Source organism: Furipterus horrens, unplaced genomic scaffold (genome assembly GCF_987537825.1).
Source record: "Furipterus horrens unplaced genomic scaffold, mFurHor1.1.pri manual_scaffold_6, whole genome shotgun sequence".
In the NCBI taxonomy this organism is placed as follows: domain Eukaryota; kingdom Metazoa; phylum Chordata; class Mammalia; order Chiroptera; family Furipteridae; genus Furipterus; species Furipterus horrens.
Window position 1 is genome coordinate 124,702,325 of NW_028327176.1, and position 15,557 is coordinate 124,717,881.

Sequence of the window (15,557 nt, forward strand, 5' to 3'; positions counted from 1 at the left end):
GAATGCATTCTCTAATTGCAAAAAAAGCCCAAAACCTAACTAACATTTAAACAAGAGATTTAACTGCTATGCCTAATTCTTCTTCACCACTGCACTTATTCTTTGCAGAAAAGCTTGAAAACCACCCATATTCTCCTTTGTCTGTCTTTCTTTCTTTCCCACCAGAGTTAATTGGAATGGGCATATTTTTTAACTTTTTAAGAGGAAAATATAAGTTATTTAACAGTTACTTATGTAAAGCACACATTTGTCTATCAAATCTACCATAAAGTCAAGATATAATATTTGAACATTAGACAATTTTAGGTTTGACTTCTTTGGGTCTGTCAGAGATGGGAGACTTACTGATTCTCAGGGCTTCTTTATTCCATTTGCATGTGGGGGTTTATTACTGGTAGACAGCTCCTCTCCTTTGGTATTTTATCTTCAGGCAAGCATTATATCTACTAGCAGATGAGAATATCCTATTATAGAACTTATATAGACTTCAGTGACAGGGAGAAGGCTGTATTCACAGTAGTTCATAGCATATGTGACATTGCAAAATAATTTCTTAACTTGGGACCAGGTGCACCGGAGCTCTAGAATCTGTGAACATCTTGATATTTTATATAGATGTTTGTATAAGTTTTCATATTTTCTATACATATATTCCATAACTTTTATTAGGTATTCAAAGAAATTTTTTATATATTAGGACTCCTCCATCTTGTCCCATTGCAGAGTAGCACAACAGACAAACCAGACCCAGTCAGAGTACTGTAGAATGACACCTCCATAAAAATACCCTCTGAGAATAAATTAAGAATTTAGATCACTCAAGCCTCAGAGTGGACATTTTTAGCCTAATAACCCTCCTGCCATATCCCAAATTGTAGCTAGTGGTTTAACATCAGGATAATCAGTCCTTTTGGTGCATTAAAAAATATAACTGTCTTATATTTGTTTTTTTCTTTCATACCAATAAATAAATAAATACATATTTAGGTGAAGCTTTTGTTTAAGGCTTGAAATTGACATTTTTAAAAAAAGTTGTATACCGACATGGTCAACTTTGAAAGTGAAAACAATGAGGTGTTAGTTTACCAATGTGTATGCTAGCTCATGAAGCAAGTTTGTAAGATTAATTGCATTATATATCAACACGAGTGATTTTTTTAAATCACATTATTCTTTCTCACAGTAAGTCATTTCTTTGCTACATATGGGAAGTATTATTATTATTTCTATGCCATTTCTAACAAACCAGAACTTCCAAAACAGCTTCTGTTCATGAGCAAGTTTACCTTCTTATTTTTGAATAGTTTTTATTTTTATTTATTTATTTATTTTTGAATAGTGTTTATTAAGTAAGCACCATCTTTTGTTCTAATGCTCCCTTTATTTTCATTTTTGATACCCAGGGATGTTTCTGTGGTGAAAAGAATTGAAAAAATAAAGTCATTCTTAAAAAACTTCATCATCTATTCGTACTCTTTGTTTTTCATTCCATGTCTTTGACTCAACTTATACTCAGTTCTCCCTTTAATAGTTTCCCATTTTGATTTCTTTAATTCAAAAAGTAAGCAGTATATATTTTAAAAAGCAGTTCACCCATAAAAAACATCAGCAACATACCAAAATAAAATATTTTTCAAAACGGGAGGTTCTTTCTTTTATCATTAAAGCATTTTACTGCATTATCATTTGAAGATATATCTTTTCTTTTAATTCTCAATTTTACTTTATTTTATTTTTTAAATTTTTGATTTATTTATTGTTTTGCTATTACAGTTTGAGGAAAAATCTTACTTGCCAATTATCCATACAATAAATAGAGCTAGAGATTCTGCGTTTTTCTACAAAGTCGGGGGGGGGGGTATTTTTTGGCGGGGGGGTAAAAACTACATTTTTGTTTTGTAACTATAGTGAGTGAATATTGGTTTTTAAAAACACCACCTTTTTTAAGTGAAAACTCATCCTTTTATGTATTCTTCCTAAAGTTACTCATTTAAATCATTATTTAAGTTTGTCCATTGTACTCATTATGTTGGTGAAATATTTTTCTCCCTGAAAGAAAATGTTCATTTATCTATGCAATATTGGTATAAAATGTCAGGATTCAGAAAAAGGGTTAATTTAATAGCAGCAATGCAGCAATTGTAATCTCAAGAGTAGTATATGATTATAGGAAATGCTTTTAATGGGTTCTGTTAATTTATGGACTATAATAACAATGATAAAGATGATAAACTCTGGTCATGCTGGCATGTGGTTTTACTTAAACAACGGTGGGCAGTTGGGGGCACAGGTGGCAAAAGTGACAATTTGCAGTATCATAGCATGATATGGAAACTATTTTAAGATTCATCTCTGTGGAAACTTAAGCAGATCAAAGGAACTGAATCTGATCTGTTAGTGTTAATATCAAGCTATAATACAGCACAATGCTTTTTACCAGAGTTCTGATAATAAAAGGTAGGTATTCAATTACTTTTAAAAATTAAACATCTTTACATAATGAAATTTTGCTTTACCAAAGGTCATATTGACATTAAAATATTGTGGCATAACTATTTATAAAAATATCAAATAACCAAGAAAGCCATATATTCCTGTCATAGAACACAAATGCTAGGTAAGATATAGAATACAATTAAATGAGTGATTCCAAATTAAAAGGTCCCAATACTGCTGCAACTCTGAACTACAGATCACCTAAATATTCTTTGATGAGTTGATACCAGAATAAAAGGAAGGGTATAAAATGACCAGTACATGGCTGGCTATGTTTACTACTTGCCTTACTAATGATCTGCCATCTTAGTTATCACTAGCTTCAAATAACGCAGTTTTCAGTTTTTTAGAGCAGGTTTATTAAATGTTTTAAAGTTGGAGATTTCTTCTTGTTTCAATCCAATTCAATTCTCAATCTCAGTGCAACTTTTAAAAGAATTCCTAAAGTGGCAATGAAACTCATTTAATCATCGTCAATGGTTTTGAATAGATTTCCTGGTGGAAATCTCTCATAAAAACTTTAAAAACTTTTTCTACAAAAGATAATTTTTTAAAGTATGGTAGATGGAATATATAGAACTATCAATCTACAGCAGGTAATTAATTATATCCTGGAAATTATAGAGAATAAGGACATAAAATTATTTGTTAAGAAATTCAATTGGAACTGGGTGTATTTTTTTTTTTTTACTCAAGTTACAACTAGCAATCTGTTAGAAGTACAGAAAAAAATATATAAATCCCTCAATTATACAATAAGTTGCTAGCAATGTTGAGATACTTCATTCATTTTGTAGTAGCTTTCAAGGATAAAAATTATGTTAAATGAAGATAGTTTATTTTAATTTGCCAATAATATAATTCATTTATCCATATAGTTACGTATTTTTTCTTTTAGCATTAAATTAGAATTAGAGATTAAATCTATATGTCTGACATCTAAGAAGTCTGCATTTTGTTAAGCTATTTTTAATTATGGATAATACTATGATGACTCACTGCATTTCATAGTTTATGCTCAAACCTTGACCTCTTTAACACCATAAGGCTCGAGAGGAGGATTTCTAGGCATATTGAAGAACACCAGTGGTTTTCCTGCACCTTCTATTTCGGTAAAATTACAGGTTTTTTTGTAAATTAAAAATTACTTTTTTTAAAAGCCAGCTGGGAGCTTTTGACAGATAGATGTTCAATGCTTTGGTGAAAGGTTTTCAGTTCACATAAACAAGATTTTTATTTAATTTAAAATTCAACGGCAAATAATGAAGTTGAACAAATTCCTTCTAAATACAGGATTGCACATACACAGACAATGACAACATATTCTCTTCCCCTGCCCTATAGCTGGAAGGTTTTTTCTTTTTTAAGAAAGCATCACTGTAAAATATATTCCAGCTCTAGACACATTAAATGTGAGGAGAGAAGACTAGAATTTGAGAAAATAAAGCATGCTTCAACTTCATTTCTATTTTGTATATCAGTCTGATATGTTTCTGTCACACTTTTGAATATTACAGCTATACAGCATATTGAAAGCATTCGAGACTTGAAGCAAAGCTAAAGTGAACAAAAATTACAACAAAATCAACAACTGTGTGTTAATATTTCACAGTACCTATAAAAGCAGAGACAGTATCAGATAGTTCATTTGGTTGTTCTTTCAATACTGTTGCTGATGTCTTGACTGTGTAGTCTTTAATACTCACTAGGTAAAGTTCTTGAATATTCCCATGCTACATGATATTTTTTCTTTGTTGGCAGCTTAATATTACTTTCATGAGACTGCTTACTCCTACTGTACACTTTCCCATTTGAACTACTCAGTTCAGCATCCTATCTGACAGACATCACCTCAGATACGTGAGTCTTAGTTATAGCTGGAGAGAGAGAGAGAGAGAGAGATTTTACCATATTAAGGCAAAAGAAGAATTAAATTGGTTCATGTAATTCAAGGAAGTATGGAACAACCAAACGATAAGTAAGTCAGGAATCAGTGAGTCTCAGGAAACTCTGGACAAAGGCCCTGCACCAATATTAATTATGTGGATGAAAACAGGTAATTTTCTAGAAGAGAGTGTGAATCAGAAACTTTCAGATATCCTCTATGTAGCAAAAATATAATTTACACATTGCTTATAATTTGTGAAAACTTTGTGACATTCTAGATGGGAAAATCGGGCCCAGTGGCTTTGTTGGTTGAAGTGTTGTCCCACTAAACCAAAAGATGGTTGTGGGTTCAATTCCAGTCAGGGCACATGTGTAGGTTGTAGGTTCGGTCCCTGTCAGGGCGCCTCCAAGAGGCAACCAATGGATGTTTTCCTCTGGCATCTATATTTCTCTCCCTCCCTTACACTCCTCTAACAAATAAATAAACATGTCCTGAGAGAGAATTTTTTTTTTAGAAAGCATTGCTGGGAAAATCTGGTGTACAATTACTATGATTGTATCTAATAAAAGAGAGTATCGCAACAGTGGATCATTGACACAGTCTGAAATTTTGTTCTCCAATACTAACTTTTTTATTGTTCTATTACAGTTGTCCCATTCTCCCCCCATTACTCTCCCCTGCCCCGCCCACCCCAGCCCCTCTTCCACAGCCATCCCCAGCCTGTTGTCCATCTGCTTGAGTCATTTGTAGTAGTTCCTAGGTTAAACCCTTTCTCTTCTTTTCCCCCTTCTCCCCACTTCCTCCTCCCCTCCAACCACTGTCGGTCTGTTCCTTTTTTTCCATGCTTCTGGTTCTATTTTGGCTATTTGTTTGTTTTGTTCATTAGATTCCTATATTAGGTGATATCATGTTGTATTTGTCTTCCAGTGCCTGGCTTATTTCACTAAGCACAATACTCTCCAGTTCCATCTATGCTGTCACAAAAGGTAAGAATTCCTTATTTCTTTCTGCTGTGTAGTAGTCCACTGTATAAATTTTCCAGTTTTTTAATCCATTCGACCACTGATGGGCACTTAGGCTGTTTCCAGAACTCGGCTATTGTAAATAGCACTGCTATGTACATAGGGGTGCATAGGTTCCTTTGAATTGGTGTTGCACGATTCTTCAGGTATAATCCTAGCAGTGGAATCACTGGATCAAAAGGCAGTTCCATTTTCTGTTTTTTGAGGAAATTCCATACTGTTTTCCATAGTGGCTGCACCAGTCTGCATTCCCACCAACAGTGCACTAGGGTTCCGTTTTTTCTACATCTTCACCAGCACTTGTTGTTTGTTGTTTTGTTAATGATGGCCATTCTGACTGGGGTGAGATGGTATCTTATAGTTGTTTTAACTTGCATCTCTCTGCTGGCTAGTGATGTTGAGCATCCTTTCATTTGCCTATGGGCCCTCTGTATGTCCTCCTTGGAGAAGTGTTTGTTCAGGTCCTTTGCCTATTTTTAATTGGATTGTTTGTTAACCTGGTATTGCGTTATATAAGTTCTTTATATATTTTGGAGATCAAACCCTTGTCTGAGGTATCATTGAAAAATGTGTTTTCCCATGTAGTTGGTCCCCTTTTCATTCTTTAGCTGAGCAGAAAGTTTTTAGTTTGATGTAGTCCCATTTGTTTATTTTATTTCCCTTGCCCTAGGAGATATATTGGTGAAAATATTGCTGCATGAAATATCTGAAATTTTATTGCCTATGTTTTTCTCTAGGACTTTTATGGTGGCACAACTTACATTTAAGTCTTTTATCCATCTTGAATTTATTCTGGTGTGTGGTATAAGTTGGTGGTCTAGTTTCATTTTTTTGCATGTCCCTGTCCAGTTCTCCCAGCACCATTTGTTGAAGAGGCTATTTTTACTTCATTTTATGCTCCTGCCCCCTTTGTCAAATATTAATTGACCACAGAGATACTTGTTTTTCTGGGCTCTCTATTGTATTCCATTGATCTATATGTCTGTTTTTATGCCAGTTCCAGACTGTTTTGATTACAGTGGCCTTGTAATATAGTTTGATATCAGGTATTGTGATTCCTCCTCCTTTGTTCTTCTTTCTCAAGATTGCTGAGACTATTTTGGGTCGTTTTTGGTTCCATATAAATTTTTGAAATATTTGTTCTAGATCTTTGAAATACATTATTGGTATTTTAACAAGGATTGCATTGAATCTATAAATTGCTTTGGGTAGTATGGGCATTTTAATGATGTTAATTCTTCCAAGCCATGAACGTGGTATATGCTTCCATTTATTTGTATCTTCCTTGGTTTCTTTCTTCAGTGTTCTATAGTTTTCTAAGTATAGGTTTTTTACCTCGTTAGTTAAGTTTACTCCTCGGTACTTTATTTTTCTTGTTGCTATAGTAAATGGATTTTTTTTTTCTGGTTTATGTCTCTGATATTTCATTGTTGGTGTAGAAAAATGCCTTCAATTTCTGAATATTGACTTTGTACCCTTCTATTTTGCCGAATTCACTTATTAGGTCGACTAGTTTTTTGGTAAAGACTAAAGGGTTTTCTATGTACACTATCATGTCATCTGCAAATAATGACAGGTTTACTTCCTCTTTTCCGATTTGGATGCCTTTTATTTCTTTTTCCTGTCTGATCGCTGTGGCTAGAACTTCCAAACTATGTTGAATAGAAATGGAGAGAGTGGACACCCTTGTCTTGTTCCTGATCTTAGGGGGAAAGCTTTTAGTTTTGCCCATCAAGTATGATACTGGCTGCAGGGTTCTTATATATGGCCTTTATTATATTGAGGTTGCTCCCTCTAGTCCCACATTGCTGAGCGTTTTTATCATAAATGAGTACTGTACTTTATCAAATGCTTTTTTAGGATCTGTTGATATGATGATATGATTTTTGTATTTCATTTTGTTTATGTGGTGTATACATATATTGATTTGTGAATATTAAACCATCCTTGCATCCCTGGGATGAAGCCCACTTGATAATGGTGTATGACCTTTTTAATATGTTGCTGGATCCAGTTTGCAAATATTTTGTTGAGGATTTTAGCATCGATGTTCATTAGCGATATTGGCCTGTAGTGTTCTTTGTTGTTTCTTCCAATATTAACTTTTAAATGTTTGAAAAGTCATCAGACTTGCAAAATTTACATTGATGTTAAAATTTTTCTTTCTCAAATCCTGTGGTCATTTGTTCTTTTAGTGCTTCAAAAATCACAAATTAAAAAAATAAAAATAAAAAAAACAGCACAAATATAAGGAAGCACAAATAACTATTGCTTTTCATTCTTTTGTCTAATATTCTGAGACTGATTATAGAATCTAAAGAAGAACGGAAGTGTCAGAGCAAATGTGTTTCCTAATCGCCTAATTTTGTTAGTGAATATCTAAAAAACAAGAGCAAGGTGATGTTGCTGTAGGTGGAACAGGAAGAAAAACCAAACAATAACAACAAAGGGAAACATTTTCAAGAAGAATAAACTTGAAGTCAAGCATGTTTCCTACATGCTTAGAATCATAAGTCCTACCTCCAGCACCCACTAGCTTAGTGACCAAGAAGGTTACTTTAATCTTTGCTTTACATTACTCGTCTTTGCAATGAGAACTATGATCTTTCCTGTCATTACTGAGTTGTTGGAAGATCAAATAAGACAGTGTTTTGTAACAATAGCATTTATACATGTAAGGGATTGTTATAATTAACACATTGTTGATCTGTCACACAAAAACTCGTGTTTTCAAGCCCAAACGTTGTTGACCGATAATGAGTTAACTCATTTTTGCACTTGCATTAGCTTATACAATTATTAAAACTGAGGGTAATATAGGATTTTTTTAAAATTTTCTTAATCGTGTTCGATCGTGTTTATTATAAAAAAATTATTTTTCTAGGTGTTCCAGGTTTTATCACAATTTTAGTATTGCAAAAATTTCAAATATGGCACATTGTGACAGTGAAGAATTTTTCAATGAATTATATACAGATGCTTTTTCTGATTGTCCAAGTGACTTTCAAGTATATACCAGTGATGTAAAGATGATTGTCTGTTGGAAGATAGTTATGAATCTGATATTAGACCACCAAAATGGCAAAAAAGAAGAGTGCAGTGAAACTAGATATATTTGCAAAACCTGTTGTGTACCATTGCACATAGGTGAATGCTATACAGTTTATCATACCAAAAAAAAAGTTATTAAAAGTTATATAGAAGATATGTACAAAGTTTCATTTCAGTACATTATGTATAAAGTATTTTAAAGTTTACTTAAATTGTTTCATTTTCATATTCAATTACGAAAAACTAGCCAGTGATATGGGATAGATTTTATATAAAATTACCAATCAACAGTATGTTGAGATTTCCTAGCCCCTAGTTATTATCTTTAAGGACTCATGGTAGCAATAATTGGAAATAATTTCTCTCTCAATGGGGCACACATTGGGCCATTGAGAAACTAGTATTGCATCCAATTTATGTCTCCTTACTTCGAGGATGCTGTGAAGTGGAGAAGTTTCGAGTAGTTTAATAATATGATTAAAGTAGTGAATAAATAAGACCCATGAGAACAGGTAGAAGGATTTGGAATTAATTAGTCTGGAGACAATAATTTGTCTCCTAATACACAAGGTATTATTGTAAGAAAGATGTAGACCAACTTTTATCCACCTTCTCTGAGAAATGATTTGGAAGTAACTGAAAATGCAGTACAGACATAAGAAAGAAGGATTGTTTGTTAGATATTTAAAAAGGCTATTAAAAGAAGATGTGGAGTCTACTTTGTTGATGTCTTTTCCAAAGAAAAATAGACACAAATAAATTGTTATGGTTAGGGAAAAGATGTACTAGCAATCAGGGCACTAGAAAAACTAAATTATTGAGATCTTCTTTCAGCTCTCAAGAATTCTACAGGTCTCTGGCTAATTCCCCTGACTAATCGTAAAATTGGTAAGTAGCAAATTTTTCTAATTATTCTTGTACAAATGTGCAGACTGTGAATTTGTTACCATCCTACAATATACATGTTTTTATTTTAATTTATTTCATTTTATTAGAAGAGGGTGGGATAGATGCAGAGCTTAAATTAATCTAAGTCTTTGGTCCACAATCCACTGTGATCATTGACCTAAGCAAGGCCAAAAAACAATTTTAAATGGATTTTCTCACGTTATCACATTATTCCTATTTCCACCACTCTAGTGTGTTTCAGATATATTCTCAAGTTTAATTGTACCTTTGGAAATATATAGTGTCATTTTGCATGTGTATATTTTAAAATTCACATACATAGATCTCAATTTTTTTGTTCATTTCCACCAAGCATCATGTTTTTAAGCTCTGTGTTGCTTTTAGCTTCTTTGTCATATTAAGTAGTAGCATCCAAATCCTTCTCCTACTTCCTCTAAGTGGTAGACAATGAGGTTGTTTCTAATTTGCTGCTTCCACAATGTTGTGAAAAAGATATTGTCTTACATGCTATTTTAAAATTTTATTTATTGTTTTTCTATTACAGTTGTCCCACTTTTTTCCCCTTTGTTCCTCCCCACCCTGCCCACCCCTTTTCCCACAATCAGTTGTCCATGTCCATGGGTCATTTATAGTAGTTCCTTGACTAGACCTTGTAAGGTTTCTCTTTTTCCATTTTTCTTTAGGCGTGTGTTTGGATAATTTACATAATCAGTACTATTATTTTGCCAGATTGTTCTCCAAAATGGTAAAAAGGAGTTCTTGTTTCCCATCAACACTTAGCATTATTGAACTGAGTGATTTTTTCCTATCTGATGGGTCTAAAGTAATATCTCATTGCGATTTTCTTCTGTACTTACTGAGATAATGTACTTGTTATTTATTCCTATATTTCTCATCTTTCTAGGGTTTTCTATCTTGTTGATTCCAGGAATTCCCTTTATAGTATAGCTATTTTCCTTATCTATTCCTTACGTCTATTCCATTCATCTGTCTATTTCAACTGACATTTAAATTGGGGTTGCAATAAATTTAAAAGTAATTCAAGAATAGTTGACATCTTTATTCCCCATGTGGGAAGGCCACCCTCCCCTCCACACCCCCACTATTATTAGGGATTTCTGGACCCAAGGGTAGGTAGGACGACGACCATGTTCAGCTTGAAGCAGCTAGAGGAGCTTGAGACCTTCGCCCATTGTCCTTTACAAGATTACAAAGGGTCCTAATTATCTGAGAGGGAGGGATAGTTATTTTTTACAAACCATGGGTAAGGACTTGGGGGGGGATTACTGGGGGAGGGAGATGCTGGGTGGAGGGGAATAAAGGGGAGAAAATTGGAACTATTGTAACAATATAATCAATAAAGAAAAGTTGGGAGAAAAAAAAAAGAATAGTTGACATCTTTACATCTATATTCATGGGCTAAATCTTCATTTATTCAGATCTTCTTTAATGTTATTTACTAGAGTTTTAAATTTTCTCCCTAGAGGACTGAGGTATTAATGATATCTCAACTAATATGTAGTTATTCCTCCATCCCTGGTTGACATTATCAATTAATTTAATGAACCTGTTCAATATTAGCCCTGTTTATGCTATTTATGTCTGTAGTGTTTATAAACTCTACAAAACAAGATCTGTTTGACTTCATTTATACAGTGTCTACACAACTCCATGTAAAGATAGAAATAGATATATACTTTTGATTAAATGATTTTGTATTTTTCTCTTATAAAATGCCTCAAACAAAATGATAAATTCTAAAAAATTATTTTTAGAATGAGAAATTGCTGAATCAATAATAATAGTAGACCAATGTAGTAGGACAATCCGGTATCTCATTTATATTACAAAAGTTTTATTGACTTTCTACCATATGGCAAGCTATCATGTTCTCGTATGGTCTGTGGATCCCTGTGATCCCGGACCCTTTCAGATCTGTGAGATAAGAATATATTCACAAAAGCAATAGTGGGTAAAACTGCCAGCGTCTGAGCATGAACCAGGGCAGTAGCACCACCCTCTACATATAGTCATGTGTTCTCTGCTGACAGGCACTCATAGTAAGAAACAATAACCCCAGTTTTATTTACTAAGAATCTCCTTGCTGAAGCAATACAATTATTAATTTTATTATATATAACTATTGAATGTGTCTTTTTAATATTATGTGATAAAATGGAAAGTATGCATACTGAAGTACAACCTTCCTCTTGAGAAAAAGCACTTTGCCATTACGTGAAAGCTGGATTAGCCACATTTTTTGGTGTGTGTGAAACACCATTATTAATAGAAAGAATGACTGTCTGACCAGCTATGATTATCAAACTTGGTATTTGACAAACATTTTCTCAAAAATAAAAAAAGTGAGTATTTTATTTCAAAAGAGTCAAAAGAAACAATAGTTAGTGATAGTAAAAATTAAAGCTCCCAAATGAAAATTTGAATTTTGGAAAATTTTTATCTGCTACCATGAGCTTGACAGCTTCCCAATACATAAGAACTTTTCTGATGAGAAGAAATGTGATTTTTTTAATATTGTATAATAAAATATGTCAACATTTTAAAAAATCCACATGTTGCCAAATGACCAGTGCATGAGATTACAAAATCATGGTAGACAAAAGATCCATTCAGATTTCAAAGTAGATCAATGAATTTTAATGCACAGTGAAAGTATTAATTGATAGGGTTTCAGATTCCATGTTACAACTGCCTTTAAGGAGCTGCCACTCGTTGAGTTTTAGTGTGGAGTCAAAGAAGAAATACACAAGTGTCTGAATATTCTGTCTTTTCCAACTATGTGTCAGTGTGAGGACTGATTTTCTTCATATGGTTCAACCAAAAAAACATGTTACAACGAAACAGAATGAGTATCCAGATGTTTTCTATTAAATCAGACATTAAAGATATTTGCAAAAATGAAGAATAATATCACTCATACTATTTTTTGTTTTATAAAATAGAATTATTTTTTAATAAAATTATTATTGATGTTAAAGTGTAATAGGTGTTTTGTTGTTTTAAATAAGATTATATAAATACTTTATAAATTTTTCAGTTTCAATTTCTAATAATAGTAATAGATATAACTCACATATATTAAAGTTTTGGGTGTAAATTTCTGGAAATAAGTGTTTGAGAACTACTGCTCTAGGACTTTGAAGGGGAATGAAAGAGACCAAGTCCTTGTCCTCATTAATGTTAAATGTTGAGATGAACAAATATATAAAGATACATCATCCCTGACTGGCGTGGCTCAGTGGTTCAGTGTCATCCCTCAAACCAAAAGGTCGCTGGTTCAATTCCTGGTCAAGGCACATGCCTGGGTTGCAGGCCAGGTCCCTTGTTGTGGGCATGCGAGAGGAAACCAACTGATGCTTCTCTTCCTCTCTTCCTCTCCCCTTTCCCCTCTCTCTGAAAATAAATAAATAAAATCTTTTAAAAAAAAATAAAGATAACTTCAGATTGTGTAAAGTTGTAAAAAACATCCAGTGACGTGGTGCACAGTATGTAGGTAAAAAGATGCTTTAAATACTAAGCTCAGGGAAGTCTTCTCTGAGGAAGTTACAATTTGACCTGAGATTTGAAAAATGAGTGAAAGTAACCAATTAAAGAGCCAGGGAAGAGCATTCCAGGCAGAAGGAGAGAGAATTTCATCAGTCTGAGACAAAAAGTGTTTGCATGTTTGAGAAATAGCGAAGAGACCAGTGTGGCTAGAATAGAGTGGTCATCAGAGAAAGCAGTACTAGAGGAGGATGGAGAAGTGGGCAGAGGAGCAAGGGCCTTGGTGGCCACCATTTGGTTTAAAGTGGAACTCCAATGGGAAGCCACTGAAGACTAAAGTAGGGACTATATACTTGATTAAGATGTTAGAAACTGACTGTGGCTGCTGTGTAGAGGACAGATTTGCTGGGTAGTAAGAATTGAGGCAGGGAAGCCAGTTAGGCAGCCAAGACCCGAGCACCAAGAGGCGAGTGACTAGACCCAAGTAGTGACCACAGAGATTGAGAAAAGGTGATAGATTCCAGATATATAATATGTTAGAGGTAACAGTAGGATCTGCTGATGGGTTGCTGTAGGGAGTGAGGAAAGGGAGGAATCAAAGTTAATTTCTGGTTTTGGGATAGAGCAACCAAGTGATTGAGACTGCATTAGCTGAGATGGCCTATCACTATATAGTCACCACATTGCCACACTTTAAGCTCCCTTGCACCTCTCCTTTAAACTTGCTGGGCAAAACCCCAAACCTAGTCAAATATAAATCTCCACTGATTCCTCACTTGCACGCAAGCAATGAAACAGAGATGGAGAAAAATCACATGCCCAGGTTAAATGATCTTTCTTCATGACTTCAAACTTCAAGTGGGACTTTGCCCTGCTATACAATCCTACGTACGATCATTTCCTAATTAATTTGCCTTTCTGCTCTCTTAGATAACTATTTTACATGTTCTTCTATATCCTTTAACCTCCAATACCTGTCCATTCTCTGATTTCTCAGCTGATATTGGCATTGCTTCCTATTTCAATCAAAAATGAGCTTCCACATCTCTGGCTACATCTGTCAACTTATGCAAAATGAGCTTTCTGCCTTTCCCTCCATCGCACTGGATGAACTGTCTGTTGTCCTACCTAAGAGCACCCTCTCCATCTAAACTCTGGCTCCCCTCTTTCTTGCCTACTTGTCAACATTGCTCCAGCAAATAGCTCCTGGTTTTCCTGAGTCATCAAGGCAGCATCTACAGCACTGTAGTTAAGCTTTCATTCCTTTTATTCCACTGCAATTATCCTATTAAGGTCATCAGTGACCCCCACATTGTTAATCTAATGATCCTTCTCAGACTTCACCTTATTCACCTTTTTAGCAGCATTTAACAGAGTCAATCATTTCTTTCTCCTTGAAGCCCTTCACATTTCTTCTAGGCACCATCCTCTCTTGGTTCTCCTACCTCATGGCAACTCTTTCCTCAGTCTTCTCCCTGAGGTCTTCTTCATCCTCCCAATCAGTACATTCTGAACACCCCCTCCCCATTCCCCAGGCCTTAGTTGTTGGACCTCTTCACCTTTTCTGTTTACACTCACTTTCCTGTTGATCTAATCAAGTCTTGTGGCTTTAAATACTATTTATACACTGATGAGTTCCAGTTAGTATATTCTACTCATATCCAGCAACCACTTGACATTGTTTGCTTATTTAATAGTTACCTCAAATTTAACATATGCAGCTGAGCTCCTGTCCAGCCCCCTCCAAATATCTGTTCCACATACAGCCTTCATTTCAGTAACAACATAACTTCATTTGTTTAAATCAGAACCCTTGGAGTATATTTGACTCTCCTGTTGCCCAATCTATCAGGAAAATTCTTTTGGCTCTAACTTGAAGCATATCCAGAATCCTACCACTTCTCACCACATCTGTTGCCACCATTCTGGGTCAGGTCATCATCATCTCTTGCCTATACAATCCTAATTGGTATCTCTGCTTCTGCTGCCTTCTGCCTACAGGGGATTTGCAGCCAGAGTGATTATTTAAAACATGGTGTTAATAATGTCAGTTTAAAATTTTCCAATGTCTTCCCATTTTATTCTGAATAAAAATCAAAATCCTTACCATCACTTCCAAAAAATGATGAAGCCCCTTGCCACCTTTCTGACTTCCTTTTCTAATAGTCTTCCTTTTAATCCCACCTCTCAACTTCATGTCAGCAATACCAGACTCCATGCTCTTCCTTGAACACATTAAACACACTTCTACTTTAGGAAGTTTCTCACTTGCAACTCCCTCCATCTGGAATGCTCTTCTTTTAGATATCTGCACAGCTTATTTCTTCATTTCTTTCAGGTTTCTGCTTAAATATCATTTTCTCATAAAGACATTCCCTTAACACTCTTCAACTTCTAGGTGAAGATGGAAGATTGAACACCTGCATCTCCCACAGCACTCTCCTCAAACTCTAATGGCAGCTAATGAACGTATTTTAAACCCATGAACCCAGAAAGAAAAAGATCAAAATAGGAGACACTAATGACAACATTTTGGAAGCTGAAAAGAATAACAGAAAACACAGATATACATGATTATGTGTACCTTTTGCTTAGCTATATTTTTCTCAATAACTCTTAACCTAAATAAATGCAAATAAATATAAATACAAGATATATATTAACTTCAGATTTTTTGTTGACTCCTC

General features: G+C 34.4%; 1 long non-coding RNA gene across 2 annotated transcripts in view; it reads left to right on the plus strand.

The window, feature by feature from the left end:
* The window catches only part of LOC150007359 (uncharacterized), a 56,510-nt gene that overhangs the window by 26,075 nt on the left and 14,878 nt on the right, over positions 1–15,557 (plus strand). The window contains exons 2-3 of one of the 2 annotated variants that reach the window (XR_016512022.1): positions 5,312–5,370; positions 9,292–9,347. This is a non-coding gene — a long non-coding RNA (uncharacterized LOC150007359). Of the gene's footprint in view, positions 1–5,311; positions 5,371–9,291; positions 9,348–15,557 lie in introns of those variants that run through there. The other variant, XR_016512021.1, reaches the window with a different exon arrangement.